The sequence below is a fragment of the Ixodes scapularis genome, unplaced genomic scaffold (assembly GCF_016920785.2).
Source record: "Ixodes scapularis isolate PalLabHiFi unplaced genomic scaffold, ASM1692078v2 PGA_scaffold13__105_contigs__length_92229423, whole genome shotgun sequence".
NCBI classification, from domain to species: Eukaryota; Metazoa; Arthropoda; class Arachnida; order Ixodida; family Ixodidae; genus Ixodes; species Ixodes scapularis.
The window spans coordinates 79359299-79372767 of NW_024609839.1; the positions used below are offsets into that span (position 1 = coordinate 79359299).

General features: G+C 45.6%; 1 protein-coding gene across 1 annotated transcript in view; it reads left to right on the forward strand.

Annotated features, from left to right (window-relative positions):
- LOC115325339 overlaps positions 1-13469 on the forward strand; it is a 31167-nt gene that overhangs the window by 1092 nt on the left and 16606 nt on the right. The window lies entirely within an intron of this gene.

A 13469-nucleotide genomic window follows, 5' to 3' on the forward strand; every position in this document is an offset into this window, starting at 1 on the left:
AAACATTAAGTTGTCATTGAAACTTTTCGCTTTTCCCCCTTCCGCGTTCCATGCCACTGTTCTTCCGGTGTATGACCAGTTGGCCCAGTGACAATCTGTCCTACCTATGACGAAGTCCCCTGTGACCAATAGCCCTGCTGCGAGTTGTCCTTTTACGAATTGTCTCAACGATCGCCCCACCCCCTCCGCTCCGCTGGGTTCAATTTAAGCTTCACTGTGCCCTGTTGTGTCCGGGGACCTTGTGGTGTGGTGAAGTGCAACATTGCTTAAGGCAACAGCGTTCCGTTTGTTCTCGATCTATATCTTGGGCGTTTCAGCCGCAGTGGTCATTATGTGAAGCTAGCTCATTCATGTTCCAAATTTAACATTCGGCATATTGTTCCAGCCATTGGGCACGTTTTGGCGGAGGTTGAGCGGGCCGTAATGTTTCCTTTTCAAAAAAAAAAGGCTGTTCTCTCCTAAACATCCGACACAGGAAAATGTGGTTTGTCACAAAATTGAAAAGTTATTCAGGTTTGCGAAATCGTGCAGATTATGATCGTTTGTGCGAGAACGCGTGTCTATATATACTACATATGTATACAAGTTGGTATCAGTACAAGTGTTCGAATAGCAGTCAAACTGTCTAACGGGTCGAAATGTTCATAGGGACGAAACGCCCAATAGAATCAAAATGTCCGTCCCGGTCAAAATGCCAATCGAGACGAAATGTCCATAGTGTCAGAACGTCCGACATTGGACATTTTGACTCGATGTACGTTTCGTCTCGAGGGACATTTTTACATGGAATCCGCGGAGAGGTGAATGACGGGAAGGCATCTGGCGATCTCGGCAGGACTGGTCACGTTCCACGTTCCACGAACGGAGCGACTCCGTTCGAATGGCGTGATCCATCTCCGATCTGGTCTACTAACCCCGGCGCGCTCCAAAGCGACCAAGGGAATTCGCAATATGTTTTTCTTTCATCTTCGACCATTGACAAAGAGATAGCTTCCCGCTTATCTCGTCAAGGTTCGTTCAGTACAATGGGCCATTATATACTTCTCGACCGCGACGAAAGTCACTGTTCCCGTTTCCAGTTTGAACCATACTAGTTGTGCTTCCTAGAGGGAGGAAGGGTTTGGTGTTTATAACAGTGCAGTATGTGCACCGGTAGATTTCATAGGATGGGGAGGGCAGCTGAATATTTTATGCGTCAGGGAGTTTCGTCGTTTCAAAGTACCGATGTTTATTTAAGTAACACTTGTTTTCAAGATATGTCGTGTGACGGTTAGTATACTGCCGATCGCAAAGGCGCCAACGCCAAATGCAGCTGCTGAAATATCTTTCGATACCGGTGATTTGTTTCATGAATTTAGTGTGCATTTTGTCCGGACATTATATATATTTTTTAAAGTAGAAGGAAACTCCGAATTTCGGGGAATTGGGAATCTAACAAAAATAAACTCTGATAAACCTTGAATTTCCAAAGATAATATTCTCCAAAGAACACCCTCCGAATTTCACGTACAAAAAAAAAAAAAACTAAACTCGGAAAACACAGTATTCTAGTTATAGCTAATGTAGATGTAGACATGATAGGTTAAGCGATGATGGAACACGTACATTGACATGACGAACACCATGTTATTCGGTTGACTTTTGACGTAGTTTGATTGGCCCGAATAACTCGTAGCATGGGCTGCGTCCTGATTTGAGGGGACATTGACAGGGTATTTACTTTAATGCAATTAAATGCAAAGGTGCAAGGGTGCCGGACAAGAAATGATGAAAATAACCCCCGGAGAAGGGGAACAGGAGGGACAAAGGACCGGCACAAATCTTTAAACTCCGCTAGGTGACTAGTGCGCGACCGAAAAAATCTGCCTGGTCCGGGTATCGAACCCGGGACCTCTCCATTACAGGTGGAGCGATCTACCAACTGAGCTAACCAGGGGTTAGGCGTCAGTAGAGCAAACGGGTTTTATCAGCTGCCACCAGTCCAACACCAACAAGGGTGAAGCTTGCAATTTAAGGTTCAGATTATAATGCAATTAAATGCAAAGGTGGAAACGAGCTGGACAAGAAATTATGAAAATAAGCTATGGAGAAAGGGAACAAGAGGGACAAAGGACAGGCACAAATCTCCAAACACAGCTAGGTGACTGGTGGGCGACCGAAAAAATCCGCCTGGTTCGGGTATCGAATCCGGGACCTCTTTATTACAGGTGGAGCGCTCTACCAACTGAGCTAACCAGGGGTTAGACGTCAGTAGAGCGAACGGGTTTTATCAGGTGCCACCAGTCTAACACCAACAAGGGTGAAGCTTGCAATTTAAGTTTCAGATCATAATGCTATTGAATGCAAAGGTGCAAGCGAGCTGGACAAGATTTGTACTTGTCATATCCCCAAAACCTCAACTACCCAAAACCAGAGGTCGGCATTTTAGGTCGCCCTCACTCACCCTCACCCTCACAGCCACACTCACCTAAGCCCCTCACTCACCCTCACCCTCACAGCTACACTCACCTTCAGACCCTCACTCACCCTCACACTCACCTTCAGCCCTTCACTGAACCTCACTGAACCTCACGGTCCTCACGCACTCACCGCCCTCACGCCCCTCACCGCCCTCAGGGCCCTCACGCCCCTCACTCACTCATGACCCTCACGCTACTCACCGCCCTCACGCCACTCACCGCCCTCACGACCCTCACCGCCCTCACGGCCCTCACCGCCCTCACCGCCCTCACGGCCCTCACGCACTCATAGCCCTCACGCCACTCACCGCCCTCACGGCCCTGCCCTCATGGCCCTCACGCCACTCACCGCCCTTGCGGCCCTCACACCCCTCACGCCCCTCACGCACTCATGGCCCTCACGCCACTCAGGCCAGCTCTAGATGGGGCAATTTCGCCCAGAAACTTTACGTCGCAACACCAGCAACACGGGCCGCCCGCGTTCACACGCAGCAACCAATTGCTGCAGTTTGCCATCGTCATCATAAAATTTTATTTTTCTTGCACTATTTAGACACAATTACGCGTTATAAACGTGTTTTTATGCATTTAAACCTCGTTAAGAATACTAATGCACCTTTCTGAAACAGGCTATTTCCAAAAAACGATCGATTTCAAACCAGAACCAAGTCCTTCAGTGTCATCATCACCGGCACGAGGTATCGCGTGAAAATTTTGCGTCCCTGATTGGATGCAGCCGCTTCAAACGTATTCGAATTGCTCCGAGTTGCTTGCTTATTTCAAGCCGGACCCGATCTCAGCAATTCCTGTCGATCTAGGGAAAGCTAGAGAACAACCCGCCATTAACACCAAAATTGCTGAGAAAGATGCTCGATCTGAAGGGGGCTTCACGCACTCACCGCCCTCACGCACTCATGGCCCTCACACACCTCATGCGCTCACCGCCCTCATGGCCCTCACGGCCCTCACGCCTCTCATGCCACTCACTGCCCTCACGCACTCATGGCCCTCACACCCCTCACGCACTCGCCGCCCTCACACCACTTATGCACTCATGGCCCTCACGCCACTCACCGCCCTCACGCCCCTCACGCACTCATGGCCCTCATACCCCTTACCGCCCTCACCGCCCTCATGGCTCTCACGGCCCTCACCGCCCTCACGGCCCTCACGGCCCTCACGGCCCTCACCGCCCTCACGGCCCTCACCGCCCTCACGGCCCTCACGGCCCTCACAGCCCTCACGGCCCTCACTCACCCTCACACTCATGAATTTTCCTGGTTCAGAAACTCACTCACCCTCACCTCACCTGTGAAGATGAGGGTGAGTGAGGGTGAGTGAGGGCCCTCATGAGTGAGGTTTGCCGATGTATGCCCAAAACCCAGCCCATGCCCAGCTACCCAAAACAAAATATGCGGTTCGAAATTCGCTTTTTTTTTTTTCCTCCCAAAATCCGCCTATCGAGAACTGGCCGGTTTGATCGAGCTCACTCTCTTCTCCGTGGTCACGTGCCGTTCAGAGACCATGGGGATGTGTCAGTTAATTTAAGTGGTGACTTTAGAGTGTCGGCCTCTGCGTTTTTACCGCCTCTTGACCTATGCACATTGCACTCCATTGTGTTTGGTACAAGAAGCAACAAGGCGCTTGGAATTGATAACGTCCGTCTTGCCGATTTGTGTCGAAACTTTGACGCTATCAAAGAGGTCCTTGTATGCATGATAAATAGTTTTTTTTATTGTCCGGTGCCAAACCTGCAGATCTGAAAACGGCGCTTGTTAAACCGATTTTTAAGGGAGGAACGGCAGATAAGCACGAATAGTACCGTCCTATCTCAATCCTGCCATACATGGGGGAAATACTTGAAAAACATCTGTTCATTGTGATGTCTAGTTTCACTGATAGCTCTGACATTCTTTCCCGTAGTTAGTATGGCCTCGTGGCAGGAAGAGGCACACAGCTGCTGCTTGAAGACTTTTCTGATTTAATTCATAGTGCGTTTGAAAACAGTATTTTGTCCTGCGCTTTTTTCTTGAACATATCGAAAGCCTTCGATGCGGTTAGCCACAAATTACTCCTTCAGAAACTTCATAGTTTCGGCTTCCGTTGCCCCTTCTTCAATATACTGATAAACTTTCTTATCGATCGTTGCCAAATCGTATCTGTCGTGCATTTTGAAAGTGCACAGGTGTTGATAAAGGCTGGTGTCCTTCAGGGATCCGTCTTGTCACCGTTACTTTTTACCCTCTATGTAAACGATATTTCAACCAGAGTATCTGGTTGTGCCATCTTTCAATATGCAGACGACAGCGCACTAGTACCACGTCATCTCAGGTATGATAATGCTGTACGGCTTTTGCAAGGCGACGCGGTGCAAATATTGGGCTGGTTCGGCGAAAATTTATTTACAATCAATGCGTCGAATACAAAAGTGGGCTGCTTCAGTAACTCACTGAAAGAAGTGAACCTTGGCTTGCAAGTGGCATTACACTACTCGAGTTGCCTCGACTGTGAGTGTCCTCATCTCGGGCACGTTCATCGCGCGAAATATTTAGGTGTGTTAGTTGATTCTGACATGTCATAGAACTCGCATTTGTCGTCCGTTTGCGGGAAACTTTGGAGTGTTCGCTGCATACTTTTTAATCATAGAGTGTTCGTGCCATTCTTCGTGAGAAAGTCAGTCGCACATGCCCTTGGCTTACTTAGATATGGTAATACAGTGTTTGGGAATTTCGCGGAACTGTGGCAAATTGAAATTGACCGTATATTAAAGGCTTTGTTGAAGAGCGTAGGATATCAGATGGAGTTTTTACCTGACATTAATGTTTTTTAAGTCCTACAGATGCCAAATTTTTCTTCTTTTTTTTTTAAACTAGTGCTGCGACATTTGTGGAGTAATGATTTTTAGCGCCCCTTTGTACGTCAAAGGAGTCTTCGCGGCACACCACTTTTTTTTTTTTTTGTATTCCCACATGTGTTACGCGTTACGGCAAAATAGTTCGGCCTTACTATGTACCCTTAGTTTTCAATAAACTTCCGGAGAGCATATTCAACGCTATTACAAGGAGAACGTTAAAAACAATGCTGACCAATGTAACAATTTAGTGTGATTTCCCAAAATCTGCCATTGGTGCTTTGTGCCACCTGCGTTGCCGAAATGTTGCCTACTGTTTCTTTCTTCTTCAATTTGTACTAACCACATGATATTTTCGTTGACCGACTTGCCAGGTCCTGTCCCACGAGCCCATTGTGCCTTGGACAGGCCCGTATTTGCACTGTGTTACTGAATGCCTGTGAAACAATATTTATTATTTTTATTATTATTATTATTATTCCCGAGTTCTCGAGTGTTCCGGTGTTCCGGTATTATTCCCGCTCTCGGAAACTTCCCGAAGAAGTTCCCGAGAGCGGTCGGTCTTTTTGAATGCTCTTCGCATTTTAAGCAGAAACCAAATTATTTAATGCCCGTCTACAACCATCAGCCAGTCAAAGACCCATGAAGAAGCCAAGGGAACTTGACGGGAGCGGTCCTCAAGCCAAATCAGGTCACCAGCATTTTTGTTGGCTCTAGTTTCCCGGTAGCCTTCCGCAGCATCTAAATTCTCGGCTTTCGCTACCGCTTCAGTCGCGCAGCTCTAGCTCACCTAGCGCAATATATTTCGCGGTGAGCTGAAAGACGTTTCTCATCTGCACGAATCCTCTCGAAACATCATGACAGCGGCAATCGACTGGTGACCACCGAAGCTCAATCTGCGTTTCATCAAGCCCATGCTAGAGCCGGCTGATCGTTGTTGGCGGTCACGTGCACCACAATAACAGCTAGTACTCTGATTTTGCGGGTGAGCCTGGAAGTGTCTCTCTTGCTTGCTTTTAGTTTGATCATTTTTTTCCGCTTCTATCTTCACCTTATTCGTCGTTGAGTAAACACTATGGCAGGACCTGAGATTTGTGCTCGATGCTCCGATTCGGTGCCAAAGGACGGTCGCTTCATGAAATGTGCAGACTGCGCGCTTGCCTACCATTTAGGAAAAAAATGTTCCGGTGTCTCGGAAAGCACGTTCAAAGGGATGTGCGCCGCAAAACATGAGAAATGGCGCTGTCCCGGATGCCGGGGAGGACTGTCTAAATCAAATCTTGACGGCGATCTCACTCTGTCATCTCAAGCGGATCCCATTGCCTTTTTGGCAGAGCTATCGACGGTGAACAAAAAACTTGACCTTCTGCTTGCGTGGAAGGACACCGTTGATGCCCTTCACGAACTACACCCAAAGGTCGACGCTTTATTATCAATGAAAGAGGCGGTCGACACAATGCGCGACTCGGTCAATGCGATGCAGGAATCAATTAGTTTTGTCTCGTCACAGTATGACTCCCTTGTGACCTCAGTTAAATCTCAGGCCACAATAATCAAAGGGCTATAAGCTGAAACATTATTCTTGCAATCCACCGTGTCTGAGCAGGCACGTGAAATCCAACAGCTAAAAATAAATCAGAATGACATGGAGCAATATAATCGTCTCTCCAATTTAGAGGTGCATGGCATCCCATTTTCACCCCAGGAGAACATTATGGATCATCTAACAGGGCTCGCACATCAAATCAACATTGAGGGTTTTCATCCTTCACATATCGTTTCTGCACATCGCCTGCCGGTGAAGTCTGGTGCAGTACCACCCGTGCTAATACGATTCTCGTCTGTCTCCATTAAGGAGCACTGGATGGGCTACCGAGGACGCCTGGGTTACTTACCTCGTGATGATTCTCATCCCCGAGTATATTTTAACGAAAACCTCACGGATTCAAATAGGAAGCTATTTTGGATGGCGCGGACCAGAGGGAAGGAAAATAATTTCAAATTTTTATGGGTCCGACATGGCAAAATCTACGCTAAACAGAGCCAGAACTCTCCCCTCCTCCGCATCACTGACACTGGTGCACTGGATCAAATCACTTAAACATCGATGAGTAGCTCTTCTACAACTTGTCACTCCCTTCCAGATTGTAATTCATTTAATCATATTTTAGGTCCAATTTCTAATCATTCATTAACAATTATCCATGTAAATATTAGAAGCTTAAGAAAGCATTGGGAGGAGTTCCGAATAGTCGTAAACAACTTAGACCCAGCTGTCGATATATTTGTTCTAACCGAGATTGATGTGACAGCTTCTCAATGTAATCAGTTCGTCTTAAATGGGTATAATGAATTTTTTTACACGCGTAATATTCGTAGGGGCGGTGGTATTGCCATCTATATTAAGGACAAATGGCTGACAACGAGTTCAAGTGTGTCTTTTCAACATGCAGAATCAATCGCCATCAAAGTTACGTACTGCACATTTTCTTTATTCTTGCTGGCAGTGTACAGGCCACCTTCGGAGAACCCCTCGCTTTTTCTAGCAGAACTGGACATTATCCTCAAAGAGTTGCGGTCAGAAGGGCAATTTTGTTTAATAGGAGACATGAATATTGACACTTTAAAGCCTAACAAATCTACAGTTTGTGACTACTTAAGTTTACTGTCGGACTATGGAATTGAAAATACCATTAACATCCCAACAAGAGAAGAAGTTCTATCTGGTAGACTAGTAGTCTCTTGCATCGATCACATAAATATCAGAGCCCCAGATGCACTTGTGAAAACCGCTGTCATTCATCAAAAGCTTTCCGATCACTACTTGGTAGGTTGTCACTTGGAGCACCAAGCTACCCAACAGAAACATAGTAGAAGAAACCAAACGTGCGTAATTATAACAGATACTATTAAATTCGATGCTTTAGTCGCTGCCTTCAACTGGAATGACTTCCTGCAGTCTACAGAACCTTGTAATGTATACCCTGCTTTTGTTGCAATTTTTCAGTCTTTTTATGATGCCTCCCAGAAAGTAGTCAATTTCAAACAACGATCAGATAAGCCCTGGCTCGACATCAATATCATGAGAGCCATTAAAGATAAAGAGGCGTTATGGATACGCTCTCGTCGCGCTCCTAGTAACTTGGAGCTGAGAGCAGAATTCTGTTGCGCGAGAAACAAATTGAATGCGATGATCCGATCCTCAAAGCGCCGTTACTTCCAAAAAAAGTTTTTTGAGACGAGGTACAATCCACGAGAAACCTGGGACTTAATAAACGCATTTCGAGGGCGGGCATCTAGGCAACCCATAATAGCATCCCTAGAGAAGCATTTCGGTTCGGACTTGCAGTCAACTGTGAATGACTTCAACAAGCAATTTGCGACATCATCGGGAATTTCCAGGGATTCCAGAGTGACATTCATCACTCCTAGTCATGTTGACAAAATATCTCCATCTGCTTTTCTGCCCCTAATATATGAGCACACATTGCGATCAATTGTATTCGGTATAAAGCGGAAAAAGTCTCCAGGTATCGATGGCATACGAATTGGAGACCTCTGCCGAAATTTTGAAACTATCAAAAACGTCATTCTTATTATGATAAATGGTATCCTGTCGTCTTGCAACATTCCTTCTGAATTAAAAACCGCACTCGTACAACCACTCTTCAAAGGGGGAACACCAAGTCGGATGGACTGCTATCGACCCATCTCAATCTTACCGTGCATTGGCGAGATATTGGAAAAACACATATCCAATATAATGACTAGTTTTGTTGACACCTCTGAAATTTTATCAGAGAACCAATACGGTTTCGTAGCTGGACGAGGCACTCAGTCCTTACATGAGAATTTCAGCGATCTTATACACACTGCATTTGATAATAACCTATTTACGTGCGCCCTTTTCCTAGATGTTGCTAAAGCATTCGATACGGTCAGCCATTAGTTACTTCTTCAGAAACTTTATAACTTCGGCTTCCGCGGTCCATTTCTTGCATTGATAGCAAACTTCTTTTCTGATCGATCGCAAATTGTAAGTGTTGGAAATTTTCAAAGTTCGCGCGTAATGATAAAAGCGGGAGTTCCTCAGGGATCAGTTCTGTCACCCTTACTTTTTAATTTGTATGTGAACGACATCTCAGCCAGAGTATCCAACTGCAGAATATTTCAGTATGCAGACGATACTGTTCTCATATCTCGTCATCTGAATTATGACGAAGCAGTACATCTATTGACAGAGGACGCGACGCAGCTAATGGACTGGTTTGACGAAAATCTAATTAGAATTAACATGTCCAAGACACAATTTGTCTGCTTTAGAAATCCACTAAAGAAATTGAAACTGCGCTCGTCGGTTGTCTTACACAAATCAAACTGCCGCAACTGCAAATGTCTGCCATTAGAATGTGTTAATAATGTGAAATATTTGGGCATACATTTCGACTCGGATATGTCCTGGAACACGCATCTCTCACAAATATGTAACAAACTTCGGAGTGTTAGTTGTTTACTATTTAATCAAAAAGTGTTTATGCCATTTACTATTAGAAAGTCAATCGCGCATGCTCTAGGCTACAGTATACTCAGGTACGGCATCACTCTGTTCGCTAATTGCTCAGAACTATGGCATGACAAGATCAATCGTATTCTAAAAGGCTTATTGAAAAGCGTTGGATACCAAATGAATTTCACATCTGACATAGAACTCTTTGAAACTCTGCAATTACCAACTTTTTATTCTTTATTTCTACAAAGCGTTGTGCTTGGCCACTTCTGGAGCGATGACTTTAAGCGTCCCTTCATCTCTCAAAGGAATTTTCGCCACGTAACTCGCTTTGAAACCCCGCGATGCTTCACGCGTTACGGTAAGAGAGTTCGCTCATATTACGTTCCTCTCATTTTCAATAAGCTTCCAGAGCGTATTCTCAAGGCTACGACGAGAAGAAATTTGAAGAAAATGTTAACTAATTTCAACATTGCATAATTTAGTATACTTCTCATTGTAATCAATATTTTTTTGCATATCATTTTACGGAAATGTGATTGCCCCCGCTCAAGAAGAGTTATATACTCTACGACATTTCTTCCGGTCTACTTCAGCCCATTTGTGCCTGTGCATGCGTGTGTGTGTGTGTGTGTGTGTGTGTGTGTGTGTGTGTGGGCGTCTCCGGGCCTGTCTTCAAACTGCAATCACTCCCGAGGCAACGACCTGGTGCTGCTTCGCTGTGGTTTAGCGCTGCAACAAGAATGACATTTGTGCGTGTATATGTGTGTGCAGATGCGTATGTGGAAGCAATAATGTATTGCAAGCAAATGATAATCTAAACATTTTAATAGACAACTTAGCAGACTGGGTCTGGGCCCATAAGCCCATGCAGGCTTTGTCCAGTCCCGCTAATTGAACTTCTTTAAACTTCTCCCCATCGCCAATAAAATTATTATTATTATTATTATTATTATTAGAGCGCAGCTCTTAGGCGCGGCTTGAGCTGCATCGTCGTCGCTGTCGCTGTCGGCGCCACATCGCGTTGCATTATGGGACGTTTCCCATAATGATGTCACACGTGACGTCACTTCTGACGGAACGAATGACGTCACATGTGACGTCACCCTCGTGACGTCACGTGGCGCCTAGATTTAGTGGAAATATTTACCCGCTATATTTGACGGGAAAATTTTCCCGCCAAATTCATTCATGTATGCTGCTTTTCTTCCATCCTCTCTTTGTTTTAATTTTATCAGGTTCATTTTTCTTGCATCTACGCAGCGCAGCAAACCGTCACAACATCATGTGGTGCTTTATTGGTCTTGCGGGAAGCGTTTTCCCGCTAGATTTAGTAAGGCAATTTTATTGTTGTATAACCATAAATAAACTAAGTTCGCTCCAAGGCGCGTGACGCCACATACGTCATTGGCGTCGTGGAAAGCGTTTTTCGCTAACGGGGAAATCGAGTTGTATTCGCGGCTCCAGCGAAACGGACGCCACCAAGCGGGAAAACCGGGAACCAGCCGGACCAGGTCGCTTTGCGCTCCTCCGCGTCTCTGGTGGCTTTCGCAGACACGTGTTGTCGGCGCTGTGGCGAACAATGTAATTTGTCGAAGGTCCGATCATTTCTTAAGTTTGCCTGAGTGTTCATTAGTGTGGTGAAGCCTCAGTAGATTGTTTCCTTCCATCACGTGTTTGAAAGCCCGTTTACTCCACAACACACGGTCCCGTGCTTTCGATTTCTTGGATGGGGACGATTTCTTGGATGGGGAGGAATCACGGAACAACGTTTTGATTTCTTGTCTGTCTCGAATCACATTCAAAGCGACGACTAGTGGGTAACTGGTAAATGGTTTCTTTATAATGATGTAGCAAAGTTGACTGAGGACGACAGACGAGGTGTTTCACTGAAGGGAACACCAATGTTGCAATCAAGTGAATGGGGAGGTTCGATAGCTCCTTTTCTTGAGTTTGGTTGTGTTCGATTAGCTTCAAGTTTGAGCCACTCACGCCGATCGGTGCGCTATTCATCTTGTTTTTCGCCGTAAAAAAACCTCTGGAGTCTGGACCACACCGAAGGAGTTTGGTTGATTTCGCAATTACATGATTCCGGAAAACCTGCTCGCTTTCAAAAGGCGCTGCTTTCAAAAGGTGGGGGACGCGCCTCGCAAAGTTAGAAGCTGTCACGGCATTATGATCTATCGCGCCTCCAATATTTATATCATACTCCCGTCGAAGCCAGCAGCAATGCGTCTACATTGCTCAGGTTGACCGGCCACAAAAAAATGCTAATTTTCTCCGTTCAGAATTCAAAGTCAAGTTCAGTGCAGAGAGGCTCTGCGTGAATCTCCGATGAAGACTCTCTTCAGTTTGTTCGCATTCATCTCCGTGCTAACGGCTAGAACCATTTGGCTGAGATTAAGTCATATCTCTCTGTCTGTCAAATATACTTTTATTCAGCAGTTCACTTAATAGCTAGTCAACTAAGCTCATATTTCAACCCGAAGAATATACTAATATCGCTTTAGTGGGACATAGTACGTAATATAACACATAGCCCGCTCATCAAAATTACTTCTCGATTGCTACTAAAACCTGAATTGAAATACGAGTATCAGCTGCTTTGTGGGGCGCCAGCGGGTTAACATACTCCTTGGCCCAAGAAGCGCTTGCTTAATTTTCGTAATTTTCCTGCAGCCTGTATTGTTGACCGAGCAGGCGACTGGAGCTGTTTCTTAAACGCGGATACGCACAAAAGCTCGATTTCGCGGACAGATAAGTCGCATGGTCGAGGCATGCGAGTTAGCTGAAAATTATTCTCGGTGGAACAATTCTGTAGTCATCGCCGCTTTCCTTAGCTTATCAAAACTGATTAGAGTCTATTACCGTCTCTTCGGAGCCCAGTTTCGGTTTTGAACGAAATCTCCGAAACAAAAGTTTGACATGAAAAGAACCCTAAAACACCGGGAGAACAAAACTATGCTCTGCAAGTTTATGTGCACCGGTTACACTTAACCGTTGCAGTTCAAATACCTATAATATTGGGCATTAAAGGGATACTTCAACGAAATTTGAAATATTCGTGTCGTGTTCAAAAATAGGTTGAATATGATCCACAATATCCGTAAATGACAATCGCACGTTTGTATTTTGAGCCTGGTGGCTGTATTTTTCGCTATAAACGGCCCACTCTGGCAAGCGCTCGGAGAAGGCCCAGCTTAGAGCACGTGACATCCAACGCAATCGTGACGTAGGTCGTCTCAAGACGAGCAAAGCTACGGCGAGGCTGACGTCGAGAGGATGGCCTAGTCGTTCCAGCCACCGAAGCGGCTGCTTTTGTACGAATTTTGAGTGACGGGTTAATCTCCTGTAATCTTGTAGGGGGACAATAGCGACTTCTGCGACACACAAACGGCATTCTCCGAAAGAGGGGAGTTCCTTCTTCCCCTCTTCTCTCGTCGTGGCCGAAGGCGAGACAACCTCCGCCACTAGCTGTCAAGGTTCCTAGACGGGCATTACAAGCGAGGCGTTAGCGACATCCACCAGTTGCTCTTTGCTAATCGTTTAATTCGTTTTAAAATTCTTTTTCGTGACTTTTTTTAACAAGATATCGGTATGTTCGATGTGATGCTGCTTTTTTGAACACATGTAGACCAAAAAATGAGCGCCG